The sequence below is a fragment of the Pezoporus wallicus genome, unplaced genomic scaffold (assembly GCF_028554395.1).
Source record: "Pezoporus wallicus isolate ANWC-B61680 ecotype Strahan unplaced genomic scaffold, APGP_CSIRO_Pwel_v1 scaffold_2146, whole genome shotgun sequence".
In the NCBI taxonomy this organism is placed as follows: Eukaryota; Metazoa; Chordata; class Aves; order Psittaciformes; family Psittacidae; genus Pezoporus; species Pezoporus wallicus.
In genome coordinates this window covers 4,105,126-4,132,441 of record NW_026639769.1, presented here as the reverse complement: position 1 = coordinate 4,132,441, position 27,316 = coordinate 4,105,126, and positions in this window count along the sequence as shown.

Genomic DNA, 27,316 nt, shown 5'->3' with positions numbered 1-27,316 from the left:
CACAGAGGACATCCTGCCTGGAGCTACTGATCTGGTAGGGATTTTCCCATCTCCCTGTTCCCAGGGTGCATATTTTGCAGTTGAAAAGATTGGTATATAGACTGTTTGGGTTGGTATTTTTTTGGTGAAGAAGATCATGATGAATAAGAAACTAAACTTGCTCCTGAACCCAAGGAAATCTTGTTTGGGAGTCCTTGAGTTGACCAAGAGTTTTTTGCTCCACCAGGCTCCTGAAGACGTGCACATTCGTTTTCAAGATAAGAATCCTGCAATCATGATCTCCCACTGCAAATGATTCATTTCCCCTCTTGGACCAGCTATGTGTGCACGTGGCTGAGGGTGGTGAGCCTGGAGCTGACCAGTGCCCTGGAACAAAGAAAGGAAAAGTAGGGGAAGGGGTGGAGGAGAATAATCTACCCAGACTCCCGAGGTGCCTTTTTCACTAGGGCACTTTCACCTAAACAGGTTAGTGATGAACAGAGGCATAAAAGGGCTCAGGGTGGCTTGAACATCCGAGTACTCCCCAAATTCTATAAGACAAGTTTGACAGAAGAATGTGAACCAAACTTGCAAATGTCCCTCTGAGCTGGGCTGAGAGGCACATCTGTAGCTGCTGTCTAAGCCTTGAGAGACCTGGATTGTATGAACTTTCTTTGGAAACCTTTGTATTAAGCCTTATTTTCACAAGCAGACCCTGTAACTATCAAAGGCAATAGTTCAAATCTACTTTCATGTGTATCCAAGTCTTCTTGCTGCAAGGCACAGAGTTAGATGGGTGTGACTGAGGGAGCTGTGGATGAAAAACAGTAGAAATAGGGAATGGAGAAAGTTTAAAATGAGCTTTTGAGGCAATGTCAGCTTTCAGATTTCCTTTCAGAGAAAGTGCACAGAGAAAAGGGGAAAAATAAACATAGAAAGGAAAGAAACCTTGGTGACTAGTTGAGGGCAAGGCATTTTGGACCCTGGGGAAATTCCACTCCTTTCCCCAGGGTATGCTGTCCTTTTCTTCAGCAACACTTTAGATAAAGCTTGCATCTCCTTTTCTCAGACGCTGATTGAGGGGGCAGAACAGCAGCTGGATATTTTGCTCCTCCTCCCTTCTGCTGGGGATGGTGAAGGAGATGAGCAAGAAAACAGACCAGGCATATTAAGAGGATCAGGTATGAATTATCCATTCAGCTTTCTCTTCTCGGAGTCTGTTCCCACTGGAGCCAGCAGAAGCAGATCTCAGGGCTGAGGTCCTGAGCCTCATGCTTGCCCCTTTCTTGTTCCTAGAGCTTTAGCAATGGATGGATGGATAGCTCCATAAGGCTCAGTTGATCACATTTGTATGTCATGGAGGCCAGGAGAAGTTGAAGTTTCAGTCCTTGGTTTGGTCCATAATTTCTAGGATTTGATGCTCCTGCTATATTTCAGCATCAGCACTGAAGGCTAAGTGGGTACCAGTTGAGATGTCTGCTTGCTGTCCTCAGCAGAGTCAAAATCTCAACCTTCTTGATAATAAGTCAGTGTGTACTCTTCAGTTGTTACCAGTGCTATGTTGTGCCATCATTGTCATGTCAATCCTAGAAAGAATAAGCTGGAATCCTCCCCCTTTCTGATTTTTGAGGTTCAATGATTTTACCAACATTTTATTATTGAAAGGCAGCAGACCTGACTATGAAGACTTAGTTGTCTTCATTCTGATGTCAAGGATCACAAAGGCTGTGGAGCATAGACAGAATATGGGGGGGAAGAAGGTTTGTATTCTTACCTGAGGTGTAGGAACAAAGCTGGCCTGGCTTTCCATGGAGGATAAAACAAAGCACAAGACTGTGCCAAGGCCATAGTGGAATAAAGATGGCAGATCAGGGCAGGGAAATGGGGAAGCCCTTGCTCATTCCATATGGCAGGATAGGATGATTTTTCCTGATATGCTCTAGGGTCTTTACAAGTAATAAGATTGTAAGGGGGTGCACAGAAAGGGCTGAGGCAGAGTGTGAAGAGCCCATGGGCTGTGCAGCAAAAGAATCTGAGTAGGCAGCATAGGAGGGGAATCTGCCTTATTCTTGGTATGCATGCATAGGCTGACTTACTGCTTCCATGCCTTCCCAGACTATTTCTCCTCTGCACTGAGTGCTCATGTAAGGGGAAATATACTATGCTCAGGGAACCTCAGAAGATGATAGCCAAAATTTTGGGTGGGGAGGTGAGCAAGGCTGCAAGTTAGTTTTAGCAGGAATCCCCTATATATTTGAACCTTCCCCCTTTTCCTTTTCTGCCGATAACCCCTGGCAACAGGGCTCTAGCTGCAGTCTGTGCAAAACCTCCTGGCAGGGAAAGCAAGTCACTTGTGAAAGACTTCCTAAGGGAAATGCTTACATTGACTGAGGTTTAGCATACTGGAAAATGTACAAAACCAGAAAAATTCTTGTGTAGGACAGAGGATGGCCTGGGTAAGATAAAAGATCTTGTCAGGCTCTCAGAACCTTTCTGTTTACTTACACTATATTGCATCAAACGAGGGTATATTGGCATCTTTTCAGCCCATACCTCCTCACTTGCATCTGGGCAGAAACCTGTCAAAGAGGCTGAGCTCAGCTGCAGAGCTAAATGCACGTGTGAACCTCCTCCCTCACCTCCTGCTTCCCCCTCCTTCTCCTCTCACGTCCCTGCCACTCTTCCACCAGCTGGCACCAGCCAGAGCATGACCCTTAGAGTACGTGCCTCTGACCATCCTGCCTCCAAGTTGTTTCAATGCCGAGCACTCAGTGCCCTGGGATTACTGGGAGTAAGTTTCCAAGGAATTCATTTGTCATCGCTTGCAAAATAAATGGAGTCTGATAAGAATCTGCATTCTGTTTCCATAAAAACCTATAGATGCTGTATCTGGTGTTTAAGTAGTTTCTCACAAGAACATACAAGTCACTCATTCTTTTCCATAAAAGCCGGAAAAGACTGCCTGGATCAGCTGTTGTGCTTAATGGTTGGGAGGGAGGCCTCTGCACTTTCATTATCAGGAGTCACCATGAAGTGTTGGACAGGGAGGGCTCAGCAGCACAGCAGGAAAGGGTTTCATATCTGGAAATAATCTTGCAGAAGTCTCTCCTAGGGCTGAAATTCTTGGCAGGAGCCTTTTATCCAAATCCCCTGAGACAGCAAGGCAATGGGCTTTCATCCTTTGGTAAAGCCTGGCAAGTTTTACATGGTTTCAAAAAGTAAAGTTTTTTTGTGGGGTTTTTATTTTTGTTTGGTTTGTTTGTTTGTTTGTTTTTTAACTACATATAACAGGAACCATAGAAAGAATACATCTAGTCCCTTTTTATGGTGAACATAAGCCAACATATTCCACGAGTGGCATCCTCAATATTCGTCATAGGAACAGGTTTAGCTTACATCTCCAGAACACCTGAAGACCAGATCTTTAGATGTCTAATTGCTGCTGAAATCAGCGTGAATTAACTACTTAAGTATCTTTTCAAATCAAGACTGTACTGCCTTGCATGCATTAATACATGTATCCTCATGAAATCTCTATGAAACAGGACTGTATTTCAAGGGTTGGGGTACAGGGGCAGCATAACATGTGGTGACACTTTCTGAAGAGCCTGGAGTAAATCACAGCAGTTTGAAAACCGCACCCCTGCAACTTGTCCAAACTCGGAGAGAGTCTGGGGGTACATTCACATCTCCAGCCTCTAAACCTGGAATTCACAGGGCCAAGCAGGCACCAGCTAGAGCTTGTTAGCTCCAGTAGTCTTTTATTTTTTCTATTATTACATATACTTTTTCTATTATAGAAACATCAGGCATCAGGGAGTGTGGGGAAGACTTTTGTGCTTCAAATAGGTCTTGACAAAAGAGCTAAGAAAAATCCTACAGAGCACCCAAGATAACATTGTTGTCTGTAATATTAATAATGCACCCAAAATGGAAAACATTCTTGTTGTGAAACTCTCAGGTTGCTGTTTTGTTTGCTCCTTATTAAGAGTTAATAAACAAAACTGTTTGGGTTAATTTTGTCATGTGTACTGTGAGTTGCTAAGTAACATGGCTCCACTCTGCCTGAAGTCTGTGCAGTGAGACAACTGAGAGAGGCATTAAAGTGTTATAAAAGAAATGGGATAGATCACATTATAGAGTACCAGACCCTGGCTCAGCATTTGGAGTGTGGATTTTATTTTCCCTTTTTTTGTTTTATGTGTAGAAAAACCAAAGATACAGATTCCACCTGACATATGAAGGGCAAAGAGCAGGTTATGCTTTTGGCTGGTGAAAGCTGTGCAGACCTCACTGGGAGATGATGCCCACAGATCTCTGCCTCTTGCATGGGCTGGGGATGATGTGCAGCAGGAGGGCAGACACCAAAGGGCCAAGGAGGACAGTGAGAAAATTGCCTTGGTTGCCTCAAGCTCTGGGAGGTTTATGCACAAGATTTTGGATCAGCAACAGAAGGAGGGCTTGATGTTTCTGGAAAGTCCTATATGGTGGCTTATCACAGCAAAGGTGGCACAACACATGTTGTGTATGTCTGTGGTGTTAGAGGGGCTACAGTCCTGCTAGATTTCAAAGAAAAGTTTCTCTGAGGTGGCTTTTAGTTCCTATCAGGGCCAGGCAGGTCAGGCTGGACAGCTGCTGGAGCAGGGCTGGGAGAAGGGAGGAGCTGATTAAATTGTGGTGACGAGAGATGCTCAGAGCAGAAACCTCTGGGATGGGGTAACGCAGTGATTTTGCTGCAGCTTTCAGACAAATGGGCTTTTCTTTAAAATGGTGACTATCACTGTCATATGAATGCAAATTGAGAATTATTTTCTTCAGACAAGTACAAAAAAAGGTACCATGTGTACGTTCTAATTTCATACTTAAAGCAACCAGCAGAGAGAAAGACACTGTTTTAACAGCAGTAGAGATGGAGCATGTTTATGGGCTGGGAATTACCAGGGAACTCTTAAAGGTTTTATCAGACATCTTTTGTTTAGTTTGCAGGCATTGCTCAGCTTTTGAAAAAATCCTATTTTGGAAATGAGAATTTCAGTCTTTCAAAGGGGTGTTAGCAGCGTAGCTTGTCACTGCCTCAGTCTTTTCCTAGGACAGGTTGGTCTCAAGAAAGAGGTATTTGATTTGGGCTGAGAATCCTAAAGGAAGAATCACATACATGTTGCTTAGGGCTATTTCTTTTCCAGGACTGGAGATGCAGTCTGAATAGTGCAAATCATTCTAGGAAAGTCTTACATTGGTCCACTTGTGTGGTGAGACACAAGATTTTAGGATATGTTGCAGCTTTCAGAATTATTGTTTTCTTGCAAAGACTAGTGTTTTCAGGATACAGTTTTCCAAATGTGAAGTTTCCTCTTGAATTCTGCAAATCAAGCAGGGGTCAGGGGAGAGGGGAGTGAAATGAAACCCAGAGATACCAGCCAGTCAAGGCAGATGCTGGAGGAATATGGTGCAAGTTTCAAACTTTGAGGGCTTACCAGATTTCTCAGGGCTAAACTAATACAAATGACCTCTTCCAGAACATACCTAAAGCCATTTCCTTCCAGTAGCCAGCCAGACATCCTCCAAGAGTCTGCAGACAAGAGGAGAGCTCCTAGTACCATTTGGGGTTGTGGATAAAAGCACCAGGTTGGCACTTCCCAAGATCCTACCAATAATGCTTTAAATGATACATGGAGTTCATTTATGGTTTCTGCAAGCAGTGGTTGGGCAGGATGCATTTCATACAGCTTATGTGTAAAACACTTATAGATCATGTATATGCAGTCTATTTTATTTTGCCTGCAGTGCCTGATATAGTACTGTCTGACAATGAATCATACAGATCCAAACAGTTCAGTGTGCTGCAGATTTAAACATGTAAGTTCCATTGTCCCCAGTCCAAGGGGTGGGTGTAACATCAAGTTAAAATAACAGGTCTGCTACTAACAAAGCTGACAGAGTCTGTATTCAGCACAGCTGCTTGACAAAACACATCCATGAGGCAGCGGCTCTCATCTGCTGACATAGGCAGCTAAACCCAGCCATGCTGGAGCTGTGAATGTGCTTCCCAGTCTCACTGGAGACCCTGTAGAAATAGTGAGATGATTAAGACAAGATAGAACAATACAACTAATACAACAATACAACTTACACAAATCTGGTACTGATGCTGCTTCTTAGAAATGCTGTTTTGTGCATTTCTGCTGGTGGAAGCCAAGCTAAATCACTGGCACTATGTCAACTGGTCTGCTTGTCTGTATGAAATTTGCTGTGCCACATGGATGCCTGCTCCAGGGAATATGTAGACACCTTCAGCTCTCAGACGGAAGAGAGACAGGGGACACCTATTTTGAACAGGAGTGTCTTGGGAAAGTAGAAACCACAGCAGTTTGAGACAGTGGGGCGTTAGGGCATGGACAGCAGTCCTGCCAACTGCCAGCAGGAGGAGGAAGTGTGAGTGACAAAACTGCAGAGCAGCCAAAGGGTTGTTTGAATGCTGTTTATTCAGCCAAAGGTGTCAGGGGGATTATAGATAATTGTGATTGCACATTATGTATTTTAAAATTAATTGTATTCTGACTTGGAAGGGAAGATTTGGTGCCATGAGTCTGCAAGGCTGAAATCCCCCCAGACAGACCATAGCTATGCAACTGATGAGTATTAGCTGGACCAGCCAGCAAGGAACCAGAAAAAAAAGCATCAGTGAGAACTGAGGCCCAGATTCATTTCACCTGGATGTAAAGACTTTACTAGGTGTCCAAGCACTGTGGCTTCCTCCAGAGAGAGGTATTGGGAGACACCTAATCCCCATCTGAGCAGTCCTTTTATGATATCTGTCTCCTTGTGGGTTGCCTTTTAATGCTTGGCATTGCAGGGAATGAATCCAGGACTGAGCAGAACATGAGAGTGCACATGGAAAGTTCCTTTCAAAGCACCGTCTTTCCCCTGGCAGTTGTCTTCTGCCCATCTTGACTTTCACTGCACCCTAACCTTGCTTTTTACTGGAACTCCTTGACAATCAATCTCCCTCCCAAAATGCACACCCAGGAATGCTAACAGAAAGCTTTTGAAATTCTGACATTTCAAATTTAGTTTTTGCTTCTGCAGCCATTGCAGGGAGAGTCAGTAGCTGCTATGTCCCTCTGATTATTCTCTTTTCAAGAAAGATAAGCAATCTGCTGGCACTGCTGGTCTGCTTGCCCACCCTGTCCTCATCTTTGTTTCTCACTGCAGATGATCTCACCCATCTGGTGCAGATAGATCAATAGGCACAAGCCCATTTAACTTGGGACTGGAACAGTACTTTAAGTGACATGTAGGCCTCTCATGGGTCCTTGTGAGACCAACTGAATTTCAGTTCATTGAGAGGTAAGTTTCTTTCTGAGCAAGCAAGAGAGAATTGAATGGGGCTGTGCTCTGCTACATGACACTGAGGTTGATATGGCAACAAAGGTTCTAAAATGATGAAACGCAAATTATATTCTCCTGCTATATAAATAGCTGTGTCAAGTTGTTATGGAAACTGTCAAGTAAACTAGGTTAAGAAAGGCTACTTTTTTTGCTCTTTTTTGACAGGGCTTTCTGACACATTTTGTACCAGCATAGTAAAAGAAAGGGGATCTACAAAAAACTGGGTGATTGGAACGTCTACAGATGAGGTGGGATGGCGTTACAGACTCTGTCCTCTTGAGAGGCTGGGACTTTGAAGTGCTGTACTTGCTCCACTTCCACAATATACTAGTTGGAAGCCATGACCTGGTCTCACCAGAATCTGCTCCAGGAAACCTGGGGCCTGGTGCTCTCTGAAGATGCTGCTCTGTGGGTAGATTTTTTCTTATGAAGGCCTGGAGCAAGCATTTATGTGGGTGAACAGCAGATGGAACTGCAGTCACAGCTGTGCATACAGTAAAGCACTTTTTGGGCATGCAGGTGGAAGAAGCTTCCATCAAGATTAAAAGTGTAGTTCAGTGGGTTTTGAAACCAATGTATCAGCTGTGAACTGGAGAGGCACCATGTATCCTTTGATGGGAATATAAAAAAGGTGAAAATCAAAGCAGAAATGTTGAATTACACTTTGGGCACCAATCTTTTGTCTTAAAGATATTCCAAGAGTAGATAGATCCCAACCGTCCAAACCCTCTCTGAAGGATCCTTCTGTTCTTCAGGTGAGAAGTTGCTTTGACATCTTGTTTTCACCCCAGTCCCTTTTGTCAGCTGCACGGAGGGATCATTTAAATTAAACTTTTCTTGTGAGATCCCCACTGTGTTGTATTGTCAGATGGGTGATTTCGGGATAATGCACTTGTTCTTCATCCATTTTAGGTCCTTAGGAATTTTCCAGTAATGAAATGGAACTTGATCTCTTTGAAAGACACCAAGCAGGTAAATTAACCACTCACCCTATTAAAGCTGTAAAGTTGTCCTGCTATTGTCACTGCATCTGTCCAAGAACATAATTCAAGCAATATAACTGTTTATGGTATGCATAGCCTTCTTATCTTTGTTTCCACTGATACAGTTATCTGGCACCTATCCCTCTCAACACAATCAAGATGAGTCAGAGGGAATGAGGCTGTTGAAAGATTTTCCTTTCATATTCCCAAAGACATGATAGCAAAGGGAATTTTGAAAGGGTATGACTGTGTTGATGTACAGTGGGTATTCAATCCCTATAAAAGCTCTCTATTATACATTTGATTCACCTTGCTAGAGTTTAGCAGTTACCATGCAGAGTTATGCCACAAGGGGTTAGTGGAATGTACTTTGTTCCTGTGTATAAATAACTAGCTTTTATTAACGTGCATTCAAAAGTATGCAGAAGTGAACAGGATGTTAAGTCTGAGAAATCCTTTTCCTCTGGAACTGTGAAAAAAAGAAATAAAAATAAAAAAAAATCACACATACAGAGGAAAGAAAGTAAAACGCAGAGAACAGGCTTGGTGCCAGCATTACAGAAAGGGGCAAAAAAAGGACAAGAAAAGTTCCCCTTTCTGTCCTGGGGCAAATTTTTGTCTTTATCCTTTCAGTGAAGAAAAATTGACATTCATTTGGCAAAAGAATAATATAAACACAGTGGGGAAAGGCTGCAACTCAGGGGTCAAATGGTAAAAACCATGCCCTACAAATCATTTTCAAAAGCTGGATAGGTGGCACCATTGTCATGCTGGGATGGAACTCCCATGGAGAAGGACCTGACACAGCTCCAGGCCAGGACAGTACTGCATGGTGGTTCAGTGGAGGGAGAGATCTCCTGCCAGCTCCTTGGTGCTTGCTTGTGAAGCAAGAGGTATTGTTCATGTCACACTTCGTTACAGTGTGGCAGGCAGGGGAAACCACAGTCAGGGGCAAAAAAGACACTTGTGTGGTCCTGATGAGGGGTGCAAGCATAGTGGTCAGTCCTTCTGCACACCAGGTGTCCTTCTGTCTTGGCCATTTCAATTGTAAACTTCTCAGATAGAACAACAGAATGATAGAATGGTTTTGTTTGGAAAGGACCTTAAAGATCATCCAGTTCCAACCCCCTGCCACACGCAGGGACACCTTCCACTAGACCAGGTTGCTCAAAGCCCTGTCCAGCCTGGCCTTGAAGACTTCCAGGAATGGAGCAGTTTTCCCTGTGGGCCTGGCACAACTGGGATATGATTCTGGCAGTGATCTCTCAGTCCTGAATTGTATAAAAATATTAATAAGTAATGAAAAGTAAGAAGGAAGAGGATCAGATGCTGTGGGGATGTGCAACACTAAAAAGACCTGAGATTAGCAAATGTTTCTATCGAGTGGTAAACTTTTCAGAAGGAAGGAGGAGAGTATAAAACAGGAGAATGAATAAGTACACAACTAAGAGAAGGATAGGGTCCTGGTAAATGAATCCCTGCCAAGAAGATGTTTAGGCAAACAAAGGAAGAGAGCAACATTCAGTCATGGGGGCAGCAGTGCAAGGTGTTTTGACGTGCATTTTATATGACAGAATTGAGGATCTAAAGAAGTCCATGAAGGAAGCATTACCCTCTTCATGGGCTGGAAAATGCAATGTCTGTCTTCCTCAGATGGCTACAACCCTGGTAGGGAACAGGGGAATGAACTCTTCCATCTGCACCACATCTGAGAGACTAATGGGATAAATTTTTAACTAACGGGTTAGAACTTAAAGAGGGGAAGTTTAGATCAGAAATAAGGAAGAAGTTCTTTACTGTAAGGGTGGTGAGGCACTGGAATGGGTTGCCCAAGGAAGTTGTGAATGCTCCATCCCTGGCGGTCATCAAGTCCAGGTTGGACAGAGCCTTGGGTGACATGGTTTAGTGTGAGATGTTCCTGCCCATGGCAGGGGGGTTGGAACTTGATGATCTTAAGGTCCTTTCCAACCCTAACTATTCTATGATTCTATGATTCTATTCTATGGCTCCCTTGGCAGGAATTTCAGAGGCTGGTGGCTGTCCTCCCATCTCTTCAAGCAGGGTTCTTTTGCCCCACCGCTGGCTTATGCACAACAGGCATAGTGTACCATTTTTTCTTGCCTTTTGCTGATTTGGTAAAGGAGGTAGGACTATACTGTATCCAATCCTTTTTTTGAAGGCAGGAATGTCTAACTAAGCTAATTTACAACTTCATATTTGTCTATCTATCTGACTTTTCTAAGATGAGTTCCAAGTGGGATTGTGGGTGTAGGTGATACATGGCATGAATAACACTGCTTTTTTAACATTTATAGTAGGATTTTAGAACGGAAACTGGCAGAAAGGTGCTGGATGTCTTCTGCTCCTGCGATCTGCTGAACCAAGATAGACCCATATGATGATCTGCTTTCAGCTGTAAGCCATGCTGATTATAAGAAGTACCTGCAGAATTATGCCCAAAAGATGGGCACATAGAAACTGTATAACATGGTTACAAGTTTCTGTTTTGAAGGAGTCTAGCAGCCTGAGACTTACTCCATAAAAATGGGAAAGACTGTTGGCACAACTAAGTGCCAAGCAGAAGCAGAACTACTGAATTGAACCAAACTTTTATGTTTCTTGTGTTTTTTCCAGGTCATTTTAAGGGAGATCTCAGTGGAAGAGGAAAAGTTCTTCAGAAGTCATATACGTCTTAAGCAGCCGCTGGGAAAAAGAAACAAACAAACACCTCCTGTATCTCAGGGCACTGTGCAGGGATTTTCCAGTCCTTTCCAATTGCTTCACATTGCGTGGGCTGAGCAGCGATTGGGAGCTCTTACATTTTAATGCCAAGTTTCAGAAAGATCTTTCTCGATGTCTACTCCACCTTTGTTTCCTCTTTTCTTTGTGGTTTGGGTCCACCCAAGCTCAGAAGCCAAAGAAAAGTGGATGGGCTGATTCACTAGACTTTGCACTTGAACAGCTTCAGACATTTTTCATTCATTCCAATTCTCCTTGGAGGCATTCATAACATTTTTTGTCTTTTTTTTTTCTTTCCACAGCCTTACATGTATATACATCATGCTATCAGATAGGGTGCTAATAAGCATTAAAGGAGTATGCTTGTTCACGTCTTCAAGGTGATGTAAGATAGAAGTGTAGCCCTCAGCTCTCTGTAGCTCTGCAGCCACTCAGAGACTGCTCAAGGCAACATCTCCTGCTCCCTGAGCTCTGTTTCTTAATTTCATGTTCTTCCTGGTACCATTGTTTCTCCCTGAGGTCAGGATGCCTGTCCCAGTTTCCTTTTATTCCCACTCAGCCACATCATTTTAGCACTTTATTTCTGAACTGAAGCTATTATCAAATATGTTCCCAAGTATGATTTGTGGTCATCCCTAGAAATACAGTCTACTCTCTCACAAACCTAGGAAAAGTTGGCTCTAGAGAACAGACTCATGATCCTTGCTGTTTTCTGGCCTAGTGGGAGCTAAGAATTCCTCCTCAAATCCTCCCAGAAGATACAGTACCTTTCAGAAATCTCCTCCCCTCTTTTCTTTTTCCCCAACAGTGGAAATGCTTTACATACTTTGCAGATGTGTAAGTCTGTTACGTAAAGCATCACATGAAGGCAAGGGCTCTTACAAATAATAAAACTGCAGGCCAGTTGAAACTGGTCCCCTTATTTCATTTTCCTTAACAAAATGTAAATCTACACCCACACAAACTATGTGTGCTTGGAGCAAAACAGTATTCCACATTCTGCGGTGGGGAGAGAGCCAGACTTGTTGAGGGGCAGCTACCTTGCCATGCTTCTTCTCCACTGAGCTCGTGCTTCTTTTCCATACCAGATTTGATCAGCCTGGGCATCTGCATGGTGCTGGCAGAGCCACTGAGGTAAGGAAGTGGCTTTGCCCATCCATAACTTACTGGGCAGTCTTCCTTGAGGATCTGCCCACCCCCATGGGCTTTGCAGATGTGGGCTGGAAAGCGCTCAGCCTGTTTTCCTTCAAGCAGCCCTTCATGTCTCCAGAAAAACTTCCCGACAGATGCACTAGACATGAGTGCAAGGAACAGGCCAATGCTCATTCTGAACCTTCTCCATTTCTACAGTCCAGGTCTGCCCTCCTACTTCCACTGGAGTTGTCCCAGTTTCACACTAGCTTGTTTTTTCACCACCCTTGGGTCTGGTTTAAATACGGAATAATGATAATAAGCCTACTTTCCACCACCTCCTCCAAAAAAATGAAAGATGTAGCAATCTAGGAGCAACACCTCATGGGCACCTCAAAATCACTGCCACAAAATCATTGCCAAGGAAGTGACAGGACAGCCTGCAGGATGAGACATTTCTCAATATGATGTCCTAAGAAACTGTGTAACATCACTAGCTTCAATCAAATTAATAGTCTATTATTCAATTAAAAATAAGGAAGTAAAGAGACAAAACCTTATTTAATTTCTTTCTGTCATCAGCCTATGTAATCTGCAGTTTAATGAACCTGATGGGTTGTCTTCAAATGAATAAAGAATTTTTCCTCGGGCCACCTACTCCAGTCATCACTGGGGGATGGGGAAATCTCAGCTCCATTAACGAAGAAGCCCAAAGGTGCTGCTCTGCAGATGGGACAGGACAATTCCCCATTGCTATTAAAGTGCCCTAACTGAAAGGGCACATTTGGGCTTTCAGAGGGACAACATACCCCATTTTCTAAGAGCAATGACTTCCTTTTCTTACATATATTTTGTGACAATTCATTTCCCCTTCTCTTCCCAGAGGTGACCTGTTTTATATGCAGTTGTTTCACAATTTGCTGTCAGGTGCCAGGAACTGAAGTGTGGAGAAAGACACGTGCTTGTGAAGAAATCCTTTCACTGAGCACTGATGCATTGGCTCAAACCTGGTCTCCGGGAAAACTGCACGGAAACCCTTGTACTCTGCAGAAAGCCTAGAAGAGGAGCACAGGATGCCTGCAAGATGCTTCTCTGCTTCTCCCAACTCTGGACACCAACTCAGGGCCAGGATTAGTGTCCCTGAAATTATACTCCTAGAGAAAATTAGAAAGCCTCATCTGCATTGTTTTGCCCCATGTAACACCAGCCAGGTTCCTTTCTCTAGCAGAGTTAAACAACGTAATTTGAACTGTTTCTCCATGTTTCCTGCACCTACACACGATGTTTCTGGTCCAGTTGGAGAAGATGAAGTTCAACAAATGGTCAGTTAAATTGACTTCAAAAAGTACAGCCAGTGGTAACAGGAATGATAAGGAAAGGCTTTAGTGGAGATGATACACCAGGGAATCCCAGATAATTCAGATGCTGGTGGAGCCGGAGATGGCTGCTACAATTATATCTGCCCTACTGCAGTGCAGAAAAGGTGACCAAGGGTCACCAGTTCAAAAAGTCTCTTCCATTTTGTCCTGACTTCTGAGTCTCACCCCTTTTTCTGTGTCTTTAATGAATGTGCACACACACATTTCATTACATACTTGGTGTGCATGCCATTTCCCCCATGTTTGTAACACCCTGTCAGTCATGTGGGCCATCCTTCAGCAAACACTGTAGTTTGTGGAGACTGTTGGGCCAAGAAAATGATCCCGAATCATTCACGATGCTAAAGTGAAGCTGCAGCATTAACAGACTCCCTGGGGTGACAGTCCCAGCCTTCATGGGAATCCATGCTCTCTTCTACCTTCGTTAGCCTTCTATAACGTTGCTCAGCTGCAGCTAGTGTGACACTGGCTCCTTTGTGTGACTCTAAGGCTTTTGTGCATCAGCCAAAATGCAATGCTAAACCAATCAGGATAACAAGCTGCTGACTTTTCACACGCTGCTTCCAAAAGCAAGATTATATACTACTGCATGCATTATTGTCTGTCTGTGGCTGGGGTAAGTCAGAGACAAGGTGGGCTCATCCTACGGCAGATTTCCTGGTCTGCTAGTTCTACAGCACTGGATACTGGGCTCTGTAAGCAGTCAATGGACAAACTCCTCTTGCTGGACAGCAACTTTATACTGGTGGATGGTGGGAACCAGTTACTGCAGTACTTGTGTCTCCTTACTGACGTTGCCTGGTGCAAGCAGTGAGAACCAACATTTTTGGTGGGATATTGTGGAAAGGGGAAGAAGGAGCTGTGTTGTGACTCAGTGACTCCCTTTTCCCAAGCAAGATGCTCTCGTGAGATTTGAAAGTTTGTTTCCCTTGGCAGAAATTTCCTCCAGCACTGTGGAACCAGAAAGGTGGGTGCAGAAGCCTGGGAAGTGCTTCCGCTTGGACATTCAGGATGAACCTGGCCTGAAGCAGTTAGAGCTATAGGAAGGGCTGGGCTTTTTTTTTTGCCCCTCACACAAAAATAAAACAGAAAGAAGGAAAAAAACCCCACAGCTATAAAAAAAAAAATACAGAAAAGGAGGTGTGAAGGGGTTGCCCGTGAGTCCAGGCTCTGAGAGGTCAGATAATGCCCCATGAAGCAACTGGATATTAAGAGATCAGATGATAAACTGTCCAATGTTCCTTTAAGTCAGCATCTGGCTTTGCCCAACTAGCTCTCTGGCACTTGAAGCACTGTGCAAATAAAGATAACGTGACATGACATCCTGTTGGGAAGCTCGCTAATTGGTCAAGGAGCAATCAGGATGAAGCACTATGAGTGGATTTTGGCATTGGAAACACCACCACCGAAGGTGGCCTGCACTGTGGGTAGGAGGCATCTCTGGTGTCCAGGGTATGGGGTTTGTAGTGGCTGCTGTTGGCACAGACAAGTCCCAGCTTGCACCTTGACTTTCCCTGGTGCATGATGTATGGCTGAGGAGAGGCTCAGGCATGTCACTGTGCTTGGGATCACTGCAGAAGGTGAAGGGGCATTTTTGGGTGCAGAGCAGCTCCACTTTCAGATTCCTGCTGTCCGTAAGAAAAACCCCTTTTCTGCAGCTTGTTGTTGTGGATGGTGGTAGTAGTGACTGGGTCTGCAGGCTCATCTGCACATCTGCCACCATGCACAGCATCTCTTTTCTAAAGCAGGAGGGTCCTGATTCAGAAACCAGACTGTTTCTAATGGAAATAGTTTTTAATCACAAGCTCAGCTCTTTTGGTCTTTTTTAGCACATGCTCTGAGGTGTAACTGGTGTGTTCCTCTGTGCAGTGGTCAACAGAAGTTCTGGTTTTAAGTCATATATCTGAGAAACCATTTCCCCAGATTTTAGCCAAAAAGGAAGGCTGGTTAAAGCTATCAGTCAAGAACTTCAGCTCCTAACGTCTCACACCTTGGGCAACTCCAGTTACTATACCTGGCTCCAACAGCAGCCTTTGGCCAAGCTAACCCCTGAATTGCAGCACCCCAAGCAGCAGAGCAGAGCAAGGTTTAGGATGTGTAACGCCAGGCAATTTCTGCTTGTTTACAATTTGGTGTGATTGTGACTGCCTCCTCTAGCAATCACCCAGCTACTGTAATTTTACTCTAAAGCATGTGACTCCTGTTATCTTCTCTGAATTAAAACATGTACTTCAAAATATAACATTTTTCTGTATGGCCTGAAAAGCATATTCTTGACTGGGTATGACTTGACACCTTTCTGGATAACACAACTACTTGTCTCTTAATTTGCCCAATGGGAAATGTTTATTACCAGTAAGCCAGCATGACATATCAAACTCTGCTCCCTGAGTAGAGCATATTATAACACCATTTTTACATCCCACATTATGTTTCATTATGCAGTTACAGTTTTGACAGTAGCAGTGCACAGAATGCATTTCATATGCTAACTAAAACAAACTTTTTTTTCTTTTCTAATTTGCTGAAAAAATATTATGGTATATCTATGACACTATGTTTCTGGAGTGAGAAGAGCAGCAGCATCAGGCATGTAGTCTGTGATCTTTGTTTTGGGTGCTGATCATAATCGTACACTCTGTTCAAGATGCAGTGACAGGAATTTCATCCAGTGTTGCTAAAGAACCATCCTACTTTATGTATTTTTGTGTAATTTTAAGAATTTATACACAACTCTGTAAAAATACTTGCTTATCTATCTAACACGTGGTTGGACTGGATGATTGTTGTTGGTCCCTTTCAATTGAATTATTCTATTCTACCAAACCTATTTGCTATTTAAGTAGGTTATGCTCATTGAAGATGACACATTTTTACAGATGGCTTGTAAAATTCCTAAGCATTTCTCTCAAGAAAGAGAGGAAAATGTGAACCTAGGGTTATAGTTTACTAAAAAACATATGAAAAATCATTTTGTCTGTTAGAGGTGGAGGTGCAGTTTAGAACAGGGCAGAGCAGAGACCATTTCTCTTAAAGCACATTGTCAAATACGAGAGACTGCATTAGTTTTATTTTCTTGAGCTGGTCTCATGGCCTGTTTTGTTTACTCAAGGAAGGAGGGGTATAAAGTGTCATCACACCCCTTGGTATGGACAGCAGTAAGATAAGTTGTGGCAGCAGGGAAGTGTCATCTATTTGCCACCTACTTTTATAATGTTGCTTTCCGTGTTTCAATCGGCTCAGCTGGAACTAGGTATAACCAAACAAATGCTACTTCCTACCATCATCAGGGACAAAATCAGGAGCCAGGGAGCCATGTTGTGCTTCAGGTGCCTCCTGAAAAAACTTGAAGAACTTTTGTTTCCAACACTGCTCTCTAGACCCTGCTGTCATTCAGGACTGCCTATATCCCCACCCTGAAATAGCTTCTCTATGTCATCTGTCTCTATGCATTTGGCCTGAAGGCACCCAAGTGGCACCTCCTTTGCCTGTTCTGTGTGTTCATCAAGCAGTTCACTCCTAGTGCTACTAATTCTTACAAATACCTCCTGCTTTTAAGCAGCGTTTAGACACTCATCAGTACAACAGAACAGATCAAAGATCTGTTTAAAATATAGTGTTACACTAATATATGACTGACAGGGATGGTGTGTAGTGTGCAGGGGTACCATGCATATGACAAGGCTTTGAGGACACTGAAACACCAGACCCTGTCTGTCCACACTGCAGATGAGCCCAGATACTCCATCTCCCTGGGCACCAGCACAGCACCTATTGGCAGCACTGCACTCATTTTGCCTCGTGTCAGGCCAGCAAAGCATCATAAGAGATAATTGGGATTAAATTGCAACCTTTTATCTTGGTAAATGACAGTTACTTCCTTGTAGGCTACCTACATTGACAATGAATGTTCAGGACAAGCTGAACAAATCAGTTTACTTTGATCCTGAGTAAAAACCTGGGAGAAGCTTCCCAGTCCTTAGGCAAGGCAGGATGGCAGACTCCAGCAGCATTGGCTCCGCAGCCCCTGGGAGCCTCCAGTGAGGAGTTTTGCTGGAAATAGGTGCACACCCCGACTAACATCTCCCTCGGTCGGGCAGTGCAGCAGCAGAGGGCAGTAGCTCAACGCGATGCTTCCTCCACTGCAGGCCACTTCGCATCTTTTCCTACAGGTTATTGCAGCCCCCAGGTAGCTGTGCATGCTGTTAATGTTAATCACGTCTTTTCAGTAAATCTGAATGTCCTCTGCAGGAAAAGGGGAGTGTTTGCCTTTATCCCCAGCCACAGGCAGCAATGAGTGCCTGTTGCTGACTCAGTGCCGCAGGTGATTTGGTGCCTCCCCATCACCCCGGGGAAATTGAGATGGCACAGGGGAATTAAGGCCCTATGTGTGATGTACAGGGAGGAGCAAGCACCCTGGGAACTGAGACTGAAGAGTCAGAGTGGCTTTTGTAACTCATTAGGCTCTCCTTTGCAATGGATTTGGATCCCACACAAGAGGCCAGCAGGCTGTCTATGCAGCACAAGTAAGGCTTTCAGCAAAACCTGTGTGGTGGCCATAAGTCCTTGGCCAGTGCTGGCTTCTGCAAAGTACTAGATGTCAGCCACTGGGAATAAAACAAATTCCTATCCTATTCAAGTGTAGCTTCTGATCTAATACAGGGCTTCTGATCTAATACAGACCTTGCCTCAGCAGCATAAAAATTCCCTGTTTACAATCTTCTTCCTTGTGGATAGAGTTATCCTGAAGCCAAAGATTCTTAGGACACAGCCTCATCTAGAAAAACAGGCAGAGGCACAAAACTATGATTCCTTCTAACAGTCCCGAAAGCCTCTTCAGAAGCTTCAGAAACCCCAGCAAAGAGAAAGGAAACAAATCATGGAAACCTGTGATGAACCCCACCCTGAAAATACCAGTATACACGCTGTTGGGGCAGAGAGTAATAAAACCAATGCACATGCAGCAACATGGCAGGCGGGTGCTCACAGCCACATTTTACACAATCCAGTGCAGGTATGTGAGTTATTGCCTAGTGCCCTCTTTCCTCTCTGAGACACAAAGAGCTGCACAAACACGTTGAGGGAGCTGCAGGTTGTATCTTTGCCTGCTTTGGCAAGCTCAGTTTGGCCATTAGCTGGGTGAAAGCTCTGCCTCACATCAGGTCCCAGGAGCTACCTCTGGCCCAAGCAGTGCCTGGTCTATGGATGCTGACATGTACTTTTTTTTTCCCCGGTGCAGTTCCATTAGTTGTAGCTCAACCCTACCCTTCTTTGGTTCCTGAAAGGCCAAAGTGCAGGGAGGCTGCTGGCTGCCATTTTGAGCAGGAGAGTCATGAAGAGGGACAGGATCCTCCAACATGACGCAAATCAGCAGGAGCAGCATGTTTCCCTTGTCTCTGCAGTGTCTAGCTGTCCTCCAGACCCATGCAGACCCCCAGGAGGGCTGGCACATGTTAATCCCCCAGTTTCCCACAGGTCTGGAGAAATCATGGGCAGTGCTTGCTGCAGTTTCCAAAGAATCTGGCTTTTCCATGTCTGCAGACGTCTTTACTGTGTGCCCTGCGGCTGATCTGCATGCTGAACCTATAACCTTGCACCAGACCTTGGTCTTTCCTGCCCACTGCCATCCCAGGGAGCAAACACAACAGGAAGAAGGCCATCACGCTGGAGCACTTCCTTCTCACTGCCACAGGGGAACACCCGGCACCAGCCCCATCCCAGTGACAAGCTTCCTGCTCTGCAATCCCTTCTGCAGGCCAGTGCATACACTTTGCATCCAGACTTTCCAACTGCAGCTTGCTTGCACCACATACAGAAACACAGCATTTATTTTTAACCTAAATGGAGTCATCCAGGGTAGGGTTTTGTATAAAGATCCTCAGAGCATTCAGGATGGATCAGGTTTTTAAAGATGTTAGCACATTATAAATCTATACATTCCCTGCCTACTTTCTTCTCTTCTGTTGAAAGAGAAGGCCCACCCAGCATCTTGAGGTCCCAGACAGTTTAAGTACCACCAGGATTAGTTAAAGGACTTTTTTCACAATGTCTGTATCACCAGAAGCAAATGGGTTCCTATCAGCCTGGTTGTCTCAAGGTATTTCTTTGTCCACTTCTTGGGCTCTGGCAGGAACAGTACTTGGCTCTGGACACTTAACTGTGAACCTACTGAAATCAACAGAAAGATTTAGGATCAACCCAGGCAACCTTTTTCCTCCCTTAAAGGAGCACTTCACAGCTCTGCTCTGTCTTAGACAGCCACTGGGGTAAAATGATGTGACTAAGGGCGTGAAGCAGCTCGGTTGCAGAGACTCTAGCTCCCTTGTGCCTTGTACAACAGGAGTACTGATGCGCATAAAAATATCCCAGACAGATCATCACTGTTGATGTCACATGAGTATTTCAGAGCCTCACGGGGCTGAAGGAGAGACAAAAGTCTCGTGCAGACAAGGATGAAGAATCAAAGCATGATGTAAGAATGAGGCAGGAAGAGATCACTTGCTGGATAGCCTGAAGCTCCTAGAGCTTAGACCTCTCTCTTGATCTCTGGTCAGATGGCTGGAGACTTGAACCTCCCTGACATTGAGGCAGCTCATGACACAGACCTGCAGCAAAGCCATCTTGATTGACAGTCTTATGGTGGTGAGTTCAAGGACAGTCTTGGGACAGAAAACCAGCAGTCCCAGCTGCCCCCAGTGTTTATCAGAGCTGGAGAACGTACTGATCATGGAGATTTAAGAGGAGGATTTGGAATTAACTGGCTGCTAATAATCCCCAGGCACGACCTGTTGCTTGCTCTGTAGATGGCAGCACAAGGAAACCAATCGTGAACTCAGTGCAAGGCAAGTACATAGGTCTGTCATTAACAGGGTCAACCGAGGGAGTTATTTCACCTGAGACTTGAACCACTTTCAATTTTTAACAGCAATGGGTTAGGAAAACAAGAAAAAAGCCACAGCTGCAAACAACTAGTAAAAGTAACTTGCAAAGAAGGAGCAGTCCTATGTCACGTAGAGATAGCCTTCATCTCATAAAAACCTCTGATGGTTACCACATAACTGCAGATCAAGAGAAGAAAGCCACCTGAATAGATTTATTAAGAGTCTGTGTTCATTTGGGCACAAACCTGACCTTTATTCTGTGTTTAAGTAGCAAACAGGGACTCATGTTGATCCCCAAATGTTTTTGCAAAAAGGGCTGGTATGGCAAAATTTATCAAAACACACAACATGTTCTAAAGTGCTTGGAATTTCCATTTGAAAAATGTGGGTAACTAATAGTTCCCAATCAGCTCCTTTGTGTATCTGCCCTGAAATCATTTGGTTGCATTTTGATAAAGTTTGGCTTTGCAATTTAAAGCTGTAAATACACCCTCCTGTATTTCTATACAGGGGTTTTGTTTTCCCTTCCACAGGGTGCATTTGAGAGGGAGCCTGGAGGGACCTTCATCTTGTGAACTCCCAGAGCTGCTATTTCTGAGCACTGATTTCCTTCTTGGGATGTAGATCTTGACTTCCATGCCCTCAGCTGACTGGTTTGCATAAACAAAGAGCATCGCAAAGAAGTCAAAGCCGGATGTACCTACAGCAAATAAATCTCTTCCTTTCTGACAAACAGAGAAGGAATTGACCTCTTGCATGTCATGTCTGGTTGTCTGACCAAGACTGTCAGTCACAACTTTCCCTCTGGAAGCCTTCGATGAGACAAGGGATAAAAGGGACATAAAAGTGACATCAGTAAGACTAAAACAATGAATGACAGGATTTCCTCTACCATCTCCATTACTTGATTCCTACAAGTTTTCCAGTCATGGCTGCTCAAGTCCCAGACAGTGTCTGTGTGCATTTTTTTCACCCATGGTGGACTAACACACCATTGCCTGTCACTCCCTCCCTGTGTCCCAACCCCATTTTTGCATCCATTTTCTGGAAACAGTCCAGCAAACAAGTTCATCAGTTGAACATTTGGGCTGGAGTAAATTTTAAAGCAAACATCTGGGATCTCTGCAAACAGGAAATCCACCACACTCCTGGGCTGAGAATATTTGTAGTTGAGAACCAAGCACTTTCTATGCTTGGGCCATGAGATTCCTGGGAGACGCCCTGTAATACACACATCCAATCAAGCCCTCGCATTTCTCCTCAGAGTTCAGATGGTGAATCCTAGAAGCACAACTCTAGGAGTCATACCATGAATTACGGCAGGAATTATTGTATCGTGAGTCACCGGAAATTAATCTGTGAGTACTGGACATTGCTCCTGGATAATTTGGTCATGCCCAGACTAGGGGGTATGTGAACTGCAAGGCAGAGCTTGCCTCCTCTCCAGCCTCATGGAGGCAGTCCTTCCTCAAGGTGTTGGGAGGGGGAATTGTGCATGGCCAGTCCTTGTCCTGGCACTAATATGGGGCTCAGCAGGAGAGCACTTGCCGTTCCCTTGTTGACTTTGTTAGCAATGATGTGGCTGCATCTGTTGATGGGGTGATTTAGAGTCAGTTGTTTGCTCAGCTTTAGGAACAATGCGGCATGCAACAAAATGTCACAGACAATTCGATCCCAGTAACATTTTCAGCCTTAGTCTCACATAGCCATATTTTCTGGCATACACCAGCTGGCTTTGTTGGCCTGATAAGGCTCTGGCCCAGTAACCTCTGTAAAATTTATGTGTATATATGAATGAGTATCAATCACAAAGCTGTTAGGCATATCTCCAATTTGCAGGATCAATATGCAGGGCAGCTTGTAATGACAAGCACCCTCATATGGGTCATGAAACTGTGGTGTGAGTGTTTAGAGTACAAGTACTGCCCCTTGGGTAATAGCCAAAGTTTTGGGACCCTCTCCCAGCCTTCCAGTTACCTGTGAGATGTGGCAGGATAACCTCCCCATGGACACACCACTGGACTAACCAACCCCTGCCAAAGATTTCTTCCAGACTGCCCTGGGAATGGGGAAACTGAGGCAGCAGCTGCTGCAGAAAGACTCTGTGAACACATCCCTTTTATACTGAGATGGTCCAAGACATGCAGAGATATCGGGGCAGTGCACCTGGGCTCCTGGGTGTACACTTAGCTCTGTTCCCACATCTGGGCTGAGCTACTGTGCTGGGGTAAATCCAGGCTAATTTGGGCTCCACTAGTTCATGTGGGAATGCTGCCTGGAATGCACATCTGTATAGATTTTGCCCTTTTTTAGGCCCCGTCAGATTCCAGGCTTGTGAAGAAACAGTATGTTGGACAGAAAAACTCTGCACCATCGAACAAAGCAAAGAGAGGGTCAGCATGCTGCTGGGAGATACTAAATTGTCTCCATTTTTCAGTGAAGCCTGGAAACAGGGGCTTTTTTTCTACAGCCCCAGAGGTTAAACTAGGAATCCCACCTGAATCTCTGAGGCTAACATCTGAAAACCTCTGCTCTTACCTCTGGAAAGGATGTGCCTTTCTGTGGAAAAAAAGATAAGAATAAAGAAAAAAGATTCTGATTCAAATTAGAAGGCAGTAGGGTAAGTCAATTCCTGGTGGCCCAGTTGCTTTATATCCAGAAGGAATGTAGCCCATGCATTTATTTCCACCCTTCCTATTCTCCCTGCCCTGTAAAGGCTAGTATCTTTCCTTTGGAAATATCATGTCTAGAGCAAACCAGAACTGTAGTCCCTGCAGTGCTTGACATGTTTCTGCAGGAAATTTGTAAGGGAGAAGCATGCAGGTTGTTGTTGAGCTGGTCACAGGCTGTTTCTCCATTTCCGATCTGGATGCATGAGGCTGAGCCCTGCATAGGGGCTGAGAGGAGATCTGGCTCCTGGTTGGGTAAAGATGACCCACAGGCTGCAATCAGTTCCCTAGAAAGGCCCTGGGTGCATCCTTCGGACTTTGCATGTGCTTCCCCACATGCAAACTGGTCCTACTCCTGCCCTACAATCTGCTTGGAATCACTGAAACGGGGGGAGGAGACAAGAGAGGAAAGAGAAAAACATTAAAGAATGATGACGTTTCCACTCAGCTACAACAGCCTTCTGTTTTCATGGATCTTGAATTTAAGAATTCCTCTCTGTCTCAGAGATTACTGGTGCAACACAGCAACCCACAAGCTGGAGGAAAGAAAGTCCTATGCCTCCATTCAATCAGCTCAGTGCTCCATGAAGACTTCCTCTGGCAGCCATGAGCACTGAGTGATGATGAAGAAGGCTTCAGAGGGTAGGTGAGCATCTCACTCATTTGTTGGTTGGTTTGGATGTTTTAAGACCGTCATGGTCTCCTTTTCTGCTGCCCCAGCAGCCAACTCCCAGTGCTGGCCTCAGGTTTACTGTGTCAGAAAGGCTTGTAGTATACACCCTCAGGCACTACCTATTTATCTACACAACAGGGCTGTGGGAAGGGAAGTGCTGTTAGGCCTTAAAGAAAAATAAATTAATGTAGAGTGACTGACAGGCAGGTGAAGGCTCAGAACCCCTAAGGAGCTGAGATAAAAATCCAAGGGAGGTGAGGAACAAGGCTGTGTGACTTTCCCAGGGGTGGCGCTGGTAGGACACAATTCCTGACAGCCTGGTGGTCCATGGAGGATGAACCAGTCCCCAGGCCACCCGCTGTCCATGGCATGAAGTGCTCAGGAAAGAGCTCCAAGAAGAGCAGTGGGCTGACATGCAGGAGAGGTCAGCCATTCTCCCGTATATCTTAGGATGCAGCTAGGCTAGTATCATATCATGCTGGGCTAGAAATCGCATTTGCTTGCTGAGTTCCCAGGATAAAGCAGCATATAATATCTCAGTGATTTTCCATACATCCATCCAGTCTCATACACTCAGCATTTACTATTATCAACTTTATTGTCTCTTCTAATGCAAACAGCCCCACAGTGCAGCTTTTATCTTCACTTCCTTATCTCCAGGCTTCCAGGCTAGGGGAGCCCTCTGGAAAAAATGAGATTTTTCTCAAAGAGAAACATGATTGCAGGCAGTTCACTTCAGATAGGCCCTACTACGTCTCACTCTTGTAGCAGGGAGGCAACCCTCTCACGAGCCCATTTATTTAAGCGGAACATTTCAATAGCTGGGAAAAAAGCCTATCCTGTTGCTGAAAATGTGGGAGATTCACATTACTCCATCCAGCAGAAACCAGGAGAACCATGTGGCCCAACAAAACGGACCTTTCACTGCCTGGTGTTTATTCTGAGCAGGGCTTTCTGATAGGAGCTTTCCCTGATGCGATGCTCCTTTCCTGATCGTGTCTCATACACCAGCAACCAGAACATGAGAAGACACCTCACATTTTTTTTCAGATCAAGCAGACTACAGGCACCTGGGCCCAGGAAACCTTTCTAGAAGATGCAGTGAAATGGAGCAGAAGCTCCTCCAAACCATCTCTTGTGGCACTGAGGATTTAGGGAATGACAGCACTCAGACCATGCTCAGAGCAAGGCTTGCTGGCCATGATGCTCAGAGCAGTGTAGAGATTGCACTGCTCTACGTGCTGAAAATTGTACCGAGCATTCCATTCACTTGGTTCATTTTCTTTAAAAGGATTCAGAGAAGCTGAAAGAAGCCTTGACTTGGAAGAGGAAGTGTGGATTGAAATCCTAAATGCTTTCAATACTCTAAGTCCACATGTGAAGCATGATTTAAACTGAGATATGTATTGCCTAACCCAAATGATTGTAGTGACAGTTACATTAACCTCTCTGGCACCAGGGAGATCACATCCCACTAATACCAGCTCTAAACAACAAAATACATGCCAGTTGAAAAGTTAACACGCAACTGGCATTAACTCTGTTTTCTATCCAGTCTGTGCCAAGATACTCTTTTCTTACAAAGACTCGATCCAGCTCAATTTAGAAAAAGAAAAAAAATCAGTTCTCTGAACCCTAGCACTTGGCAAGCTGTGCCCTGGTGAGTGCACTTCTCTAAGCAGGACACATCTTGTTCACTGGAAAAGTTTAAAACCCAACACCTCAGGGTGCGTTATTGCAGGAACTTTTCATCATGAGGAAGCAGTTTCCTGAAATCACATGGTGAAAAGAGTGTGGAAAGCTATGGAGCTTTTCTTCAATTCTACTCCAGTGAAAAAACTTTCTGCAGAAACAAGATTACTTGCTTGCAGGTTAGACTTTAATTCTGCACCCCTGTTGTTCTGTGGGCATGTGGCATTATGAAAAACAGCTGAAATTTGGCCTGTCTCAAGGTCAGTGGAAGTCAGGTACCTGGTACTCTATTGGAAGGAACATGTTGACCAGCTCCCACATTTGGAAAGTCCATGATTAAGCACAGCTTGCAGGCTGAGTACATCTTCAAGGTTTAGAGCACAGCATGACCTCTAGAATCAGATCACACAGAAGCAGAGCTGCCATAATATAATGCCAAGAGTATGGACTGTATATATGTATATATTACATATATAAATATGTCATTTCCAGTGATTCACTCTTCCCACAGATTCTTGTCTGTGCCATGTTTCTATTAGTGTTATAAGCAATTTGTGGGTGAGATGGTGTTTTACCAAGGACAATATCTGTGAGTCAACACTTTCTTCCATCCTGCTAGTTGGAAAACATGTGAAAGAGACACTTTTTGCAGTTCTTCCACATGCTGAAAGATGTGATTCCTGAATTCTCACTTCCCTGACCCAAACATTTTTGCTTATTTGTACTGTGGCTCTTCCTAGAAGCTCTGGCTGAAATTCAGGTTGTGGCTGCGCTGGGTGGCATTCACAAACGTGCCCCAGATGACACCCTGGCGAGAGCAGGGAACAAGCTAATGCATATTGGCAAACTCTTCTCTCTCTAACACACACTCCACAACCACTTCTTTTTTTCTTTTTTGAGAAAACATCCTTGTTGCTTGTTCCCCACACTCCCAAATGAGAAATACCGAAATTGCCTGAGTGTGCAGCTCCAGATGAAGATGTTGCTCTGAGCAAGTACACACAGACAGAGCGATTGCCATAGCAACAGAAGTTATGTGTGAAATCCCTGCGAACTGGTCCTTCTCCTCTCCCACCCATTCAGGTCCCTTTTCAGATTTGTCTCATTTGTTTTTTTTCCCCCAAGGTGCCAGTATCAATTCATTCCTTGAGTTGAACACCTAGTGAGATACTTTGAAAACAGCCCGTTGGGTTAAGATAGCATGCCACCAATTACGGTAGTGGCGGGACAACTTTGTGGAGCATCATATTGGAAAAATGCATCCCGCTGGGTCTCAGGAAAGTCTTAATAGGCCAAATCGAAAGAGAGCACATAGTGGGAGGGTTGCTGCCTGCATTTAGGACCTCAAGGGCATATACCAAATTTGTTCGTGATCAAATCTTCACTGAACTGTTTACTTTTTGAGGTGCTAAGTCAACAGATGTGCATCAAAACAAATTAAAGCCATTTAACATCAAGCTGCTAATGGCTAGAACCACACAAAATAATGCAGGTTATTAACCCCATAATAAGGAGCTCATTAAAATGTGAATTACCAATTAGTTTACTTAGGAGTTCCATTAGGAGAAACACAAGCAACAGCAAAACCACTGAATATTTGCCAGCTGCGGGGTGCAACACACTGTAAAGACCGATGGCCAGGGAGATGTGTCCAGCTGGTGTAGACTGGAAGAATTGCCAAGGGCTGCAACACAACCAAACTGTCTTAAAACAAAATAGGATCAAGATCAAATGTCTCATAGACTCAACTCAGGGCTTGAGGAGGAGTATTTTATGCAGTTAGTGCTGGAAGTGTCATTGA